This window comes from Penaeus chinensis, chromosome 24 (assembly GCF_019202785.1).
Source record: "Penaeus chinensis breed Huanghai No. 1 chromosome 24, ASM1920278v2, whole genome shotgun sequence".
Classification (NCBI taxonomy): domain Eukaryota; kingdom Metazoa; phylum Arthropoda; class Malacostraca; order Decapoda; family Penaeidae; genus Penaeus; species Penaeus chinensis.
The window spans coordinates 14,721,020-14,731,019 of NC_061842.1; the positions used below are offsets into that span (position 1 = coordinate 14,721,020).

The 10,000-nt window shown below is 37.1% G+C and overlaps 1 protein-coding gene across 1 annotated transcript in view; it reads right to left on the minus strand.

Moving 5' to 3' along the window:
* The window catches only part of LOC125038370, a 346,499-nt gene extending 343,068 nt beyond the window's left edge, over positions 1-3,431 (minus strand). The window contains exon 1 of the mRNA XM_047631869.1: positions 3,155-3,431. The gene's annotated coding sequence lies outside the window, so the exon portion shown is untranslated. The remainder of the gene's footprint in view (positions 1-3,154) is intronic.
* Positions 3,432-10,000: the final 6,569 nt, after the last annotated feature.

The following is a 10,000-nucleotide window of genomic DNA, read 5'->3' on the forward strand; positions in this document are numbered from 1 at the left end:
GAGAGAGAGGGTGTAGGGAGAGGGAGAGAGAGGGTGAAGGGGGAGGGAGAGAGAGGGTGAAGGGGGAGGGAGAGAGAGGGTGAAGGGGGAGGGAGAGAGAGGGTGAAGGGGGAGGGAGAGAGAGGGTGAAGGGGGAGGGAGAGAGAGGGTGAAGGGGGAGGGAGAGAGAGGGTGAAGGGGGAGGGAGAGAGAGGGTGAAGGGGGAGGGAGAGAGAGGGTGAAGGGGGAGGGAGAGAGAGGGTGAAGGGGGAGGGAGAGAGAGGGTGAAGGGGGAGGGAGAGAGAGGGTGAAGGGGGAGGGAGAGAGAGGGTGAAGGGGGAGGGAGAGAGAGGGTGAAGGGGGAGGGAGAGAGAGGGTGAAGGGTGGGGAGAGAGTGGGTGAAGGGGGAGGGGGAGGGGGAGGGAGAGAGAGGGTGAAGGGAGAGGGAGAGAGAGGGTGAAGGGGGAGGGAGAGAGAGGGTGAAGGGGGAGGGAGAGAGAGGGTGAAGGGGGAGGGAGAGAGAGGGTGAAGGGGGGGGAGAGAGAGGGTGAAGGGGGAGGGAGAGAGAGGGTGAAGGGGGAAGGAGAGGGAGGGGAGGGGGAGGGGGAGGGGGAGAGAATGTGGACAGTTATTGTTAGCCCATAATAATCAAATCTTCGATAAAAATAAAACAGGTCTGGATAGTAAGAGAAAAATATGGCAAGAAAATGTTAAACCCAGAAACAATCCATGACCAGAGGACGGGCATAAAAACAAACAGACCAGCAAACAAAACTAAACATAAATAGATGCAGCGGAAGGGGGGGGGGGGGTCAGCAGATGGCCGCCGTCAGGAAGGTTAGGAGTAGTATGCAAATATCGTGAACGTCCGCCGGGCTGACCAGCGTGGGTACAGCGAGAACCTTTTCACCCTCTGCTCTTCAGTTCACAACAACTAACCTTATCTTCAACTGAGATTCTGAGTTCTGACCTTGAAATTTCTCCTGAATTTACATTGATGAAACCCACTGGCGCAATAATGATTACATTTACTGCACTCATTTCCTCTCACTTCATCACAATCTATCTTGCTCTCTTATTTATTTTATACATCATCTCTTTCAACTCGCGGTCTTTAACTCTTCTTTTGCTCTCTCTTTATATTTTTCTTCTTCAAAGGAGTCTTAACTTTCATTTCAACTTAACTAGGTTAATCTAAAAGATCTAAACAAACGTTAAACAATGTAACATACCAAAAAAATATCTCATTTTCTTTCCAGTTTGAACAATACACATTCAAATTCACTCCATGTTATTGTGGTTCACAATTCAGTGTTTCGCATCCAAAAAAGTTTGTCCATCAATGGTAATTTTTCAACGTAAAAATAGATCCCAGAAAGAACACAAGCAGTCCGGTAAGAACAAATCACAGCCAGCAGCAAGGGAACTGGAAAACCATCCAAGCATATCGAGTCAGTACGGCTTATTACGTGGGTCTGACACCAACCTTACACACCCACCATTACCTCACACTGGCCTGGTAGCTCTATTCATTATCTCACCTACGACCTGTACTCTAAGCTGAACACGCGACATATGACCTATCATCTTGTACCAGATCCTGCAGAGAATGCTGTGATCTTGTAAGAAATCACATCTGGTCTGTTATCACACATGGCCTTTACGACACAAGCACGCGTGCTGAGTCGTCCTGCAATCCCCTGGTCATGATCTGTAACTCGCCAACATTAATGACCTATGACCCCACCCATGGGTCGGCAATTAACTTTTGAGTCACTCTCAAGTCAGACTCGGTGTGTAGAAGGCTAATCTGTATCTTCATTCGGTAACAAGAACATAATAATAAGCTCAGACTAATACTAAAAACGCGCTTGTATTGTGAAAATCAAAAACGCCGTATCTACTATCGTAATATATATATATATATATATATATATATATATATATATATATATACATATTCATACATATTTATACATATATAATTATATGTATATATATGTATATATACATATATAAATACATACTCCCCACATTTGATTATGAAACATTAACCAGACACCACTTCTAATCTCTAAGCTTTGATTTGCAATTGTGTAAGCGTGTGGAGTAAAATTGTTGCCCAAACGTACGTTGATTTACATTTATTTATGTGTCCGTGATTAATAGAAGCCCTATACGAAAGTATTTTGAATGCAAGGAAATTTTCACCATGTATAGTATGTATACAGAAACGAGCATTTGCGTATCTGTGAGTGTAAATACATGCACAGAAGAGGTTAGCAAATTTGTCATTTTACAGAATTATGATGGTCTATCAAGTTTGTTTGTTTTCGTACTTACGTGTGTGCGCGCGCGTGTACGTGTGTGTGCATGTGCGCGTGTCTCTGTTTGCATGTGTGTATGCGAATGTGTGTATGTGTATGCATGTGTTTATGTAGGAATGTGTGCATGCGCGATTGCATGTGTATATGCATACGTGTATGCATGTGTGTATGTATGTTTATGTGTATGTATGCATGTGTGTATGTATGTTTATGTGTATGTATGCATGTGTATGTATGTTTGTGCGTATGTATGCATGTGTATGTATGTTTGTGCGTATGTATGCATGTGTATGTATGTTTGTGCGTATGTATGCATGTGTATGTATGTATGTGTATGTATGTATATGTATGCATGTGTATGTATGTATATGTATGCATGTGTGTACGTATGTATGCATGTGTGTGTGTATGTATGTATGTATGTGTTTATGTATGTATGCATGTGTGTGTGTATGTATGTATGCATGTGTGTGTACTTGTCTGTTCGTGTGTGTATGCATGTGTGTACATATATGTGTATAACTGTACACTTATGTGTATACATTTGTGTATGCGAGCGTGCGTGTGTGTGTGTGTGCGGATTTAAGAAACTGCAATTATACCGATTTTTTTCATTAGCGTAAAAGGTGTGCAACAAAACGCAGGCGACGATAGACCCGGCGCCATTATTACAATATTTGTAATGATGCCAATACTGATGGTCATATACATGTTGCATTATTCCTATGTCACGGATTATATACATTTATCAACTGTGTTCATATCGTTATCAATAATTAAGATTCACAATGTCTACAAGGACTTGCATATATTTTCTAGAAATATTTTAAGCAAAATTAGGAACTTACCTAAATCAGTATTCCCTTGTTTTATTTTTCTATCGAAAAATTATCCAAAACTTCAGCTCACTACAATTCACTTATTTCAATGTTGTTTCTTAAATACATAAAAATAATAATTTAGAGTACAGCTAAATTACCAAAACACAAATCAAATCAATTCAGGAACAATCACTTATAACAAAGGGTTATCATTTTCATCAAACCACCAGTTAATTCAGCATTAACATAGGGAAATTAAGTCACGCCACCGTCCTCCTGTTACTTTCCGCAACCTTCTCTCTCCCACCACGAAAGGTAAACTAACTTTCCTCGCGTGAACACGTTGAACTTGACAGACGGTGCCGGCAAGTCCATAATCACTCATACTGTAGTTATGGTCGTTTTCAAGTAAAGCTATAGAATATCAATGTTTTTTAGTTAACTGTAAGATATTTATAAGGGGTATATGCATTGTGTATATATGCAATTTTTGTTTTGATGCGCTTGACGAAATTTATGAATCGTACGTCCGCCAGCGCAACCTACTCCAGAAACCGATGGCAGTAACATGTTCCCGGTGAATGTTGACTTGACTTTTATTCTATTAAATTTAAAATGTAGTTTTCATCATGACGTAAAGTGGGTAATGAATGATATACAAATATATCTGTTAAATGAAGTTAGATCTGTTTGTATGATCCCAATAGTAAATGTAATATTAATAATTATGATAATGGGATACATATACTCGTAAAGGGAATGAAGACAGCAATATTATATGGTAGATCATTAATTATAAATTCAGACTGTTGATTAGCCAACAAATTGTATTAACAAATATTTTGCTTAAAACAATTTTGTCAAACGTATTGAATTACTGTTTTTTCGGCAGAAACATTAAATCCTTTGACCTATTCTGTCATTAGCATTAATGGTATCAATATTATGAATGTGATGGTAATATTTATGATATTTTTAATTATGTGGTAAATATTGTTATTGCTGAGTGCATCGTACGCCATGAATGATAGTTACATTTATGATAATCTTATTAATATTAATGGGACACAGTAATGGGACACAATGTATGGATATTATAATGCTCAAAGCAATGTACGGAATGAGACCATACATTACAATATCAATTTTGATTTAAAAATAAATTAGGGTAATAGCTAAAGTTCATTTACATTTCGAAGCATTTATAGTTTTATATGAGACTCTAGAACCCTTTTAGCACACTTTACGCTCTCTTTAATCAATTCAGCACGTTAGGCACTTCTCAGCCCCCTCATAATTCTCATCGTGAAGGGATTTTTTATGACTTGGAGCCATTAGGAATGTTTACAGCATAACAGACTAACCCAGCCTAATAGTGACTCACTGCTCTTTTCATCGTGTCTATATTTTAGACGCAAAAAATATAATACATATGCACACATGCATACGTGTAAGTAGTGGCGTTTGCAGTTGTCTGTACGTGAGTTTTCGCTCTTTATTCGTTGTATAAGCGCTTTGATTATTTTATACAAAAACATTCTTCACTCCATGTATTTCATTTCCCGTGTTTATTTCTTTAATTTAAGAATAATCACCAGTGCCACTGCCAAGTCCTTCGTCTTTTTTCTACCCGCTGTTAACATTGATTATGTTTTTTCATGATATAATGCATCGTACTTTTGTTGTGATTATCACATGTGGAACACCGCAGTTCATTTTGTTATATACAAGTATCTATCTACCGGTACTAGATGAATGAGGTTATTTTCTAACTCAGATACCAAGGGTGGTTATGAACTATGAATGGCAGATATTTTTTCACAGATCACATTTCATGAATGATAATGAATGGTTTCTATTCTTTCTAGTGCACAGGAACCATCACGATATTGAATGGATTCAGTTGTATTATAAATATTGATAGTAATGGTAGATCATACTTTTTTCATCGTTACAGAGATAATCAATAGGGCAGTGTGAATTTTAGTAAATGACTAATGGCCATGTTTTTAGAACAAGGCAAAGGATGACAGAAACTTTCCTTCTTTGGCAACGCGTATGGCAGTAGTAACCTTTTCTTACTATAACCCATTTTTATTATGGTAGTTTGGTTTAAATCATTTTCGTATTACTATTAGCAATTACGTAAAGAAAGGGTGGAATAATATAACATTAGGCAAATAAATGATGGTGTAATATAACACACCGGACATGTGTTTACAGAGGCTCATGCTAAGTATTAGCTCGATTCCAATAATCACTACGAAACTTCTTTTTTTTTAAATTAACTGTCAAACAAGCAGTTGTTTAAAATAACCCATAGTTCACGTTTTAAAGACACAATAATGGTTTCCGTAAGTGAAATCAGATATTGGAACGAAATAATAAATACGAACTAACAGACTACCTTCTTTGCAGACATGAGGCGAAGCTGCACGAGCGTTTTCTTGGGTGCTAATTTGGCTCAGGACCAGCGGGTCATTCATACATTTTGAGAAGGCGGGATATAAGGTAACGGTTGTTATTTCTTGAAAATGTAATTTTGCGAGCGAGAGAAAATGTCTTGGGTTTACTCCGGAATTACTGCTGTGTGTGTAGAGAATGGCCTATAGTGCAAAGACGTAAAGATAAGGAGAACCCCGTGTTATCTCGGAGATGACTTATTATATATGAATTTATATGTGGCTGTAATCTATTCAGTATATTCCACGATACGTTTTAAAAATACATCGCTACAAGTGTGCCTGATGATGATTCTAATTATGAAAAGACAAAAACAAAATGACATGAACTGTACCAAGAGTTCATGGAAAACTTCACATACTGCCTTTACATGGCCGAAAGACCGCATTAAAAAGACCCCGGATGTCGCATTTATTACCTTCATCAGAGACAGTTGAACGTTAATGATAAGACGCGTCGCTCTAGGAAGTTCTTATTAACGCAGTTTGGGAAGTTCGCGAGTGAGAGAGTAAGGGTGAGGGTGAGAGGCGAGGTCATGAAGCCCGCGGCACCGGGCAATAAAGTTAGTTAGTTCGACGTTTCCTGGAGTAGATACGTTTTAACTCTCTTGCAATATACAAATTGAACAATTAGTTAAGTGTGTAACTTGGTAAATACAAATGAACACATATAAACAATACATATGAAGAAATGTAAACGTGTAGATATGAAGAGCACTCTATATAATCACATAACAGGTAAAAAACACAAGCAGATACAAATCTATTGGATACTGACAAATAAACAGTTAGATCACTAGATATCCTAATCTGGCTTCCCTGCACACTAGTCGATCTTCTAGCCACAAGTCTGACTAGTGCCCGCTATTTGGTGCGGGTGGAGAGTGATCTTAGGACTTGTCATTCTGGTCTTGTCAACTCGAAACTACAGTCTCAGATTCTTTGCTTTTATACGCCGAATGCAATGTATGAGTTAAATGTTTGAATTGTTATCAGTTTGATTATTGAAGTCTTGTTGTTTAACAGTTTTCTGCTTAATGTTATTATAGTATTTCCAAATTATCCTGAAATCTCTGATTTGCAGTTATTCTAAAGTTTAGAATCTATTTTCCGTTAGCATTTTTTAGCCTCTTGCTGTTCACATTGTAGTAATTTGCACTTTAAGAAATATTCCTTAACCATATCCCCAAACAGTCCGGCAAAAAAATACATTCAAAACTTTGGTTACACAAAGTGCTTCCAGAAAAATCGTAAGGTAAATACAAAGTTGAGATTAGATATGGTTCTTAGGCCTAATTTTAGATTCTCATTTTCCTTTCCTTTCTCTCTTTTTCTCAGCAAGAAACGAACGAGATAAGGATTTCTTCTCTTTTCTTGAGCTCAAGCTGGCAGGGTCGTTGGGCCTTCCTCATGAATATGGAGCTGCGCTTTGCTCAAAGGATTTTCCTTGTCCGCATCCTGCTCGAAGAGGTCTTTTTCATTCATTATCTCTTTGATGTTTTTTCCCTATAAGTTCACGATATAAAAAGCTAATCACATGAGTAAAACAGATGTCGATGATGATTAACTGCGTCGACTCGTGTTAACTACGCCGTTCATTAATACAAATCCAGTTACTGTAAATCACAAGAAGTTCAAAATTACAATATTATGGGAAAGTAACACGCGCTTCTTTACTTGGTATCCCCTTGGCGTTGTATTAAGGGTCAGTTCTATTAAGGCGTCGTTATATTTAATTATACCACGGGCGTGTGTCTACATACGCCCTAAACAAAGAAGGGTACTGTTCCTTTGTTCATGTCCTTGTTATACTCGATGGGAATAATAGATTGCTGTTGTACGTGCTCGTGATGCTTTCATCACCAGTATCATTGGCATATAATTGGTATCAGTTATTAGTAATATGGGGTATATATTCCCATTTTATCGTTTGTTTATAGTATGTATAATTGTGTGTTAATGATATTGAAAATTGTAATTGTGAGGTTGAGGATGCTGGTGATGATAATACTATACGAATCGTAATGATGAGATGTTAAGGGTAATGAAGTGACAATGATACGTATAGTGGTGAGGATGATAGTGTTAATAAGAATACAGTAGATAAAAAACATTGATTATGATAATCAATACCAAATCATTGTTGTAATAGCAACAATGATGAAAATTTAATAACGTTCATGTAACATCAAAATTACCGGTATAACAAATAATGCTATAATAATTTAATATTTTCTTTTATGATTGACGATGGCAGTGATAATAATGTTAGTAGATGACAAATGTATAGATAAATGTTGTCGCCTGTATTAAAAGTTACTCTTATACTTATTACTGATATCCAATCGTTATTATCATTACGACTGTTATAACATCAATAATTTTATAATGGTGATCTCTTCTCTTTATGAAAATGTCAGTCACTTTCACCATCATCGCTGTTACCATCGATTTTATGGTATGATCCTGCATATACAATTGTTTTTTTTTTTAACTCAAAATCACAAGAATGAAAATGGCACATTAATATATCCAGCTCCACCTGCCGATCACCGTCTCAGAAAACCCACTTCCAACAAAACACAAGAGATTACTCTGTTACACGTCTCACCGGGGGTCGCACCTGGGCTTACCTGTACTGACAACGACTAATTGTCCATTTGAGATGCTCGGACCCATGCTAGGTATGGCCAGGTGACTTTCCTTTGGGTCAGTGGAAGGAGGTTATATCTGATAGCATCTGTGCGTAAAGATTATTTGAGAAATGTAGATTCTAAGGTTTGCTTCGCAATCGGTGCACATATTTCTTCAAAGGGAGAAGGTTGTGTGGTGCTTTCTGATTGCGAGGTCTTAATGGGATTAGGTTTTGAATCACGAAGTCACGAGGGAGTCCAGACAACCACAGTGAGATATTAACCCCGTGTGATGTGCAGGTCGCGGGAGAGGTCGAAGCAGGGGAGTAGCAGATCCTCGTGAGAGGCGTTCTTCACATGATGTTAGTTCGGGTAATTGTGTATTATGACTTTCCTCCCTCTGCCCGTAAAATTGATGATCTTCATTCTCCCAAGTGATTTCGAGTGTGGAAAACTGTATTCAGGCATAGCAAGTAGTGGGATTTACTTTGTCCGAGAGTAGTAGTACCAGGGACATAATAATCATATAGTATACTCAAATAGTTCATCAATAAATGTCAATGCTTTTAGAACGTATGCGATATATATATATATATATATATATATACATATATAATATGTATACATATATTGTATATATATACACATATTATATTTATACATATTATATATATATATATATATATATATATATATATATATATATATATATATATAGTTTGTGTGCGTGTATATAGTTTATGTGTGGTAAGTGTTTTTGTTTTCTTTAAGATGTGTTCAGTTCAGATACCATGGTTGTCGCTTTGTTAAAACCTTTATCTTCATTAGTGATTATTAGAGGTACTCTTATCTGACGGATACTACCATAACTGAATACTTTCAGCCACATGGCAATAGAGTGAGTAACCTGTCACACAGCAGTCACTAACAGCAAAGTATATATATGACCAAGAGTTTGCAATGTTTCATTTCACCATAACTGCTATAAGGTGAATATGCAATATGTTATTTTGAGTGTATTTTATTTCTATGTTTTATCATATGCTCGTCGTTGTCCTTTTCAATTATTCTCAACTAAGCATATGCTACACCTCTTCAGGTCGCGATTTCCAATGATCAACCATACAGCTGATTTTTTCTTCACATTCATTTTCTTTATGTAGTCTGTCGTTCTGGTTGTGTTTTAGATATTCTTGACTAATTACACTGCATTCAGTATTTATGTTTTTTTTTTATATATAAATGTGACTTTAGGTTCCTAATCACTAGAATTACTATTGTGTTAAAAAGGTATGTTCCTTAAAAAAGCATAAGTAAGAGGTAACATAAATCTGAAAATGTTTTACATGTTTCTTTTCCACTGGTCATTGAATATGATAAGGAAGAGGATAACTAAACCTATGGACACAGAGGGAAAATCTCTAGTGTCATCATTGTTATTTTTCTATCTGATGCCAGAGAAAGTACTCCTGATGAGGCAAAGAAAAAAAAAACGAAGGACCCCGTACGTTAACTGTTGTATTTAGTTGAATTTACTGAATCTTTACTGAAGCCAATTCATTCGCAGCAAAGAACTTATGCCTACAGCACTTCACAAGGCATGAGTTTGGCCTTTATATGCAAAGCAGATGATGTACATAATGCAAGATCATGTTTAGATAGTCGACATTTCTGTTGAGCAAGACGCTTTCTTGTTGAAGAGTCATATGTGTTGACAGAGGGTTTTACAACACTCACAAAAGACCACATTTTCCCACCCATTTGACACAAGGGGGCAA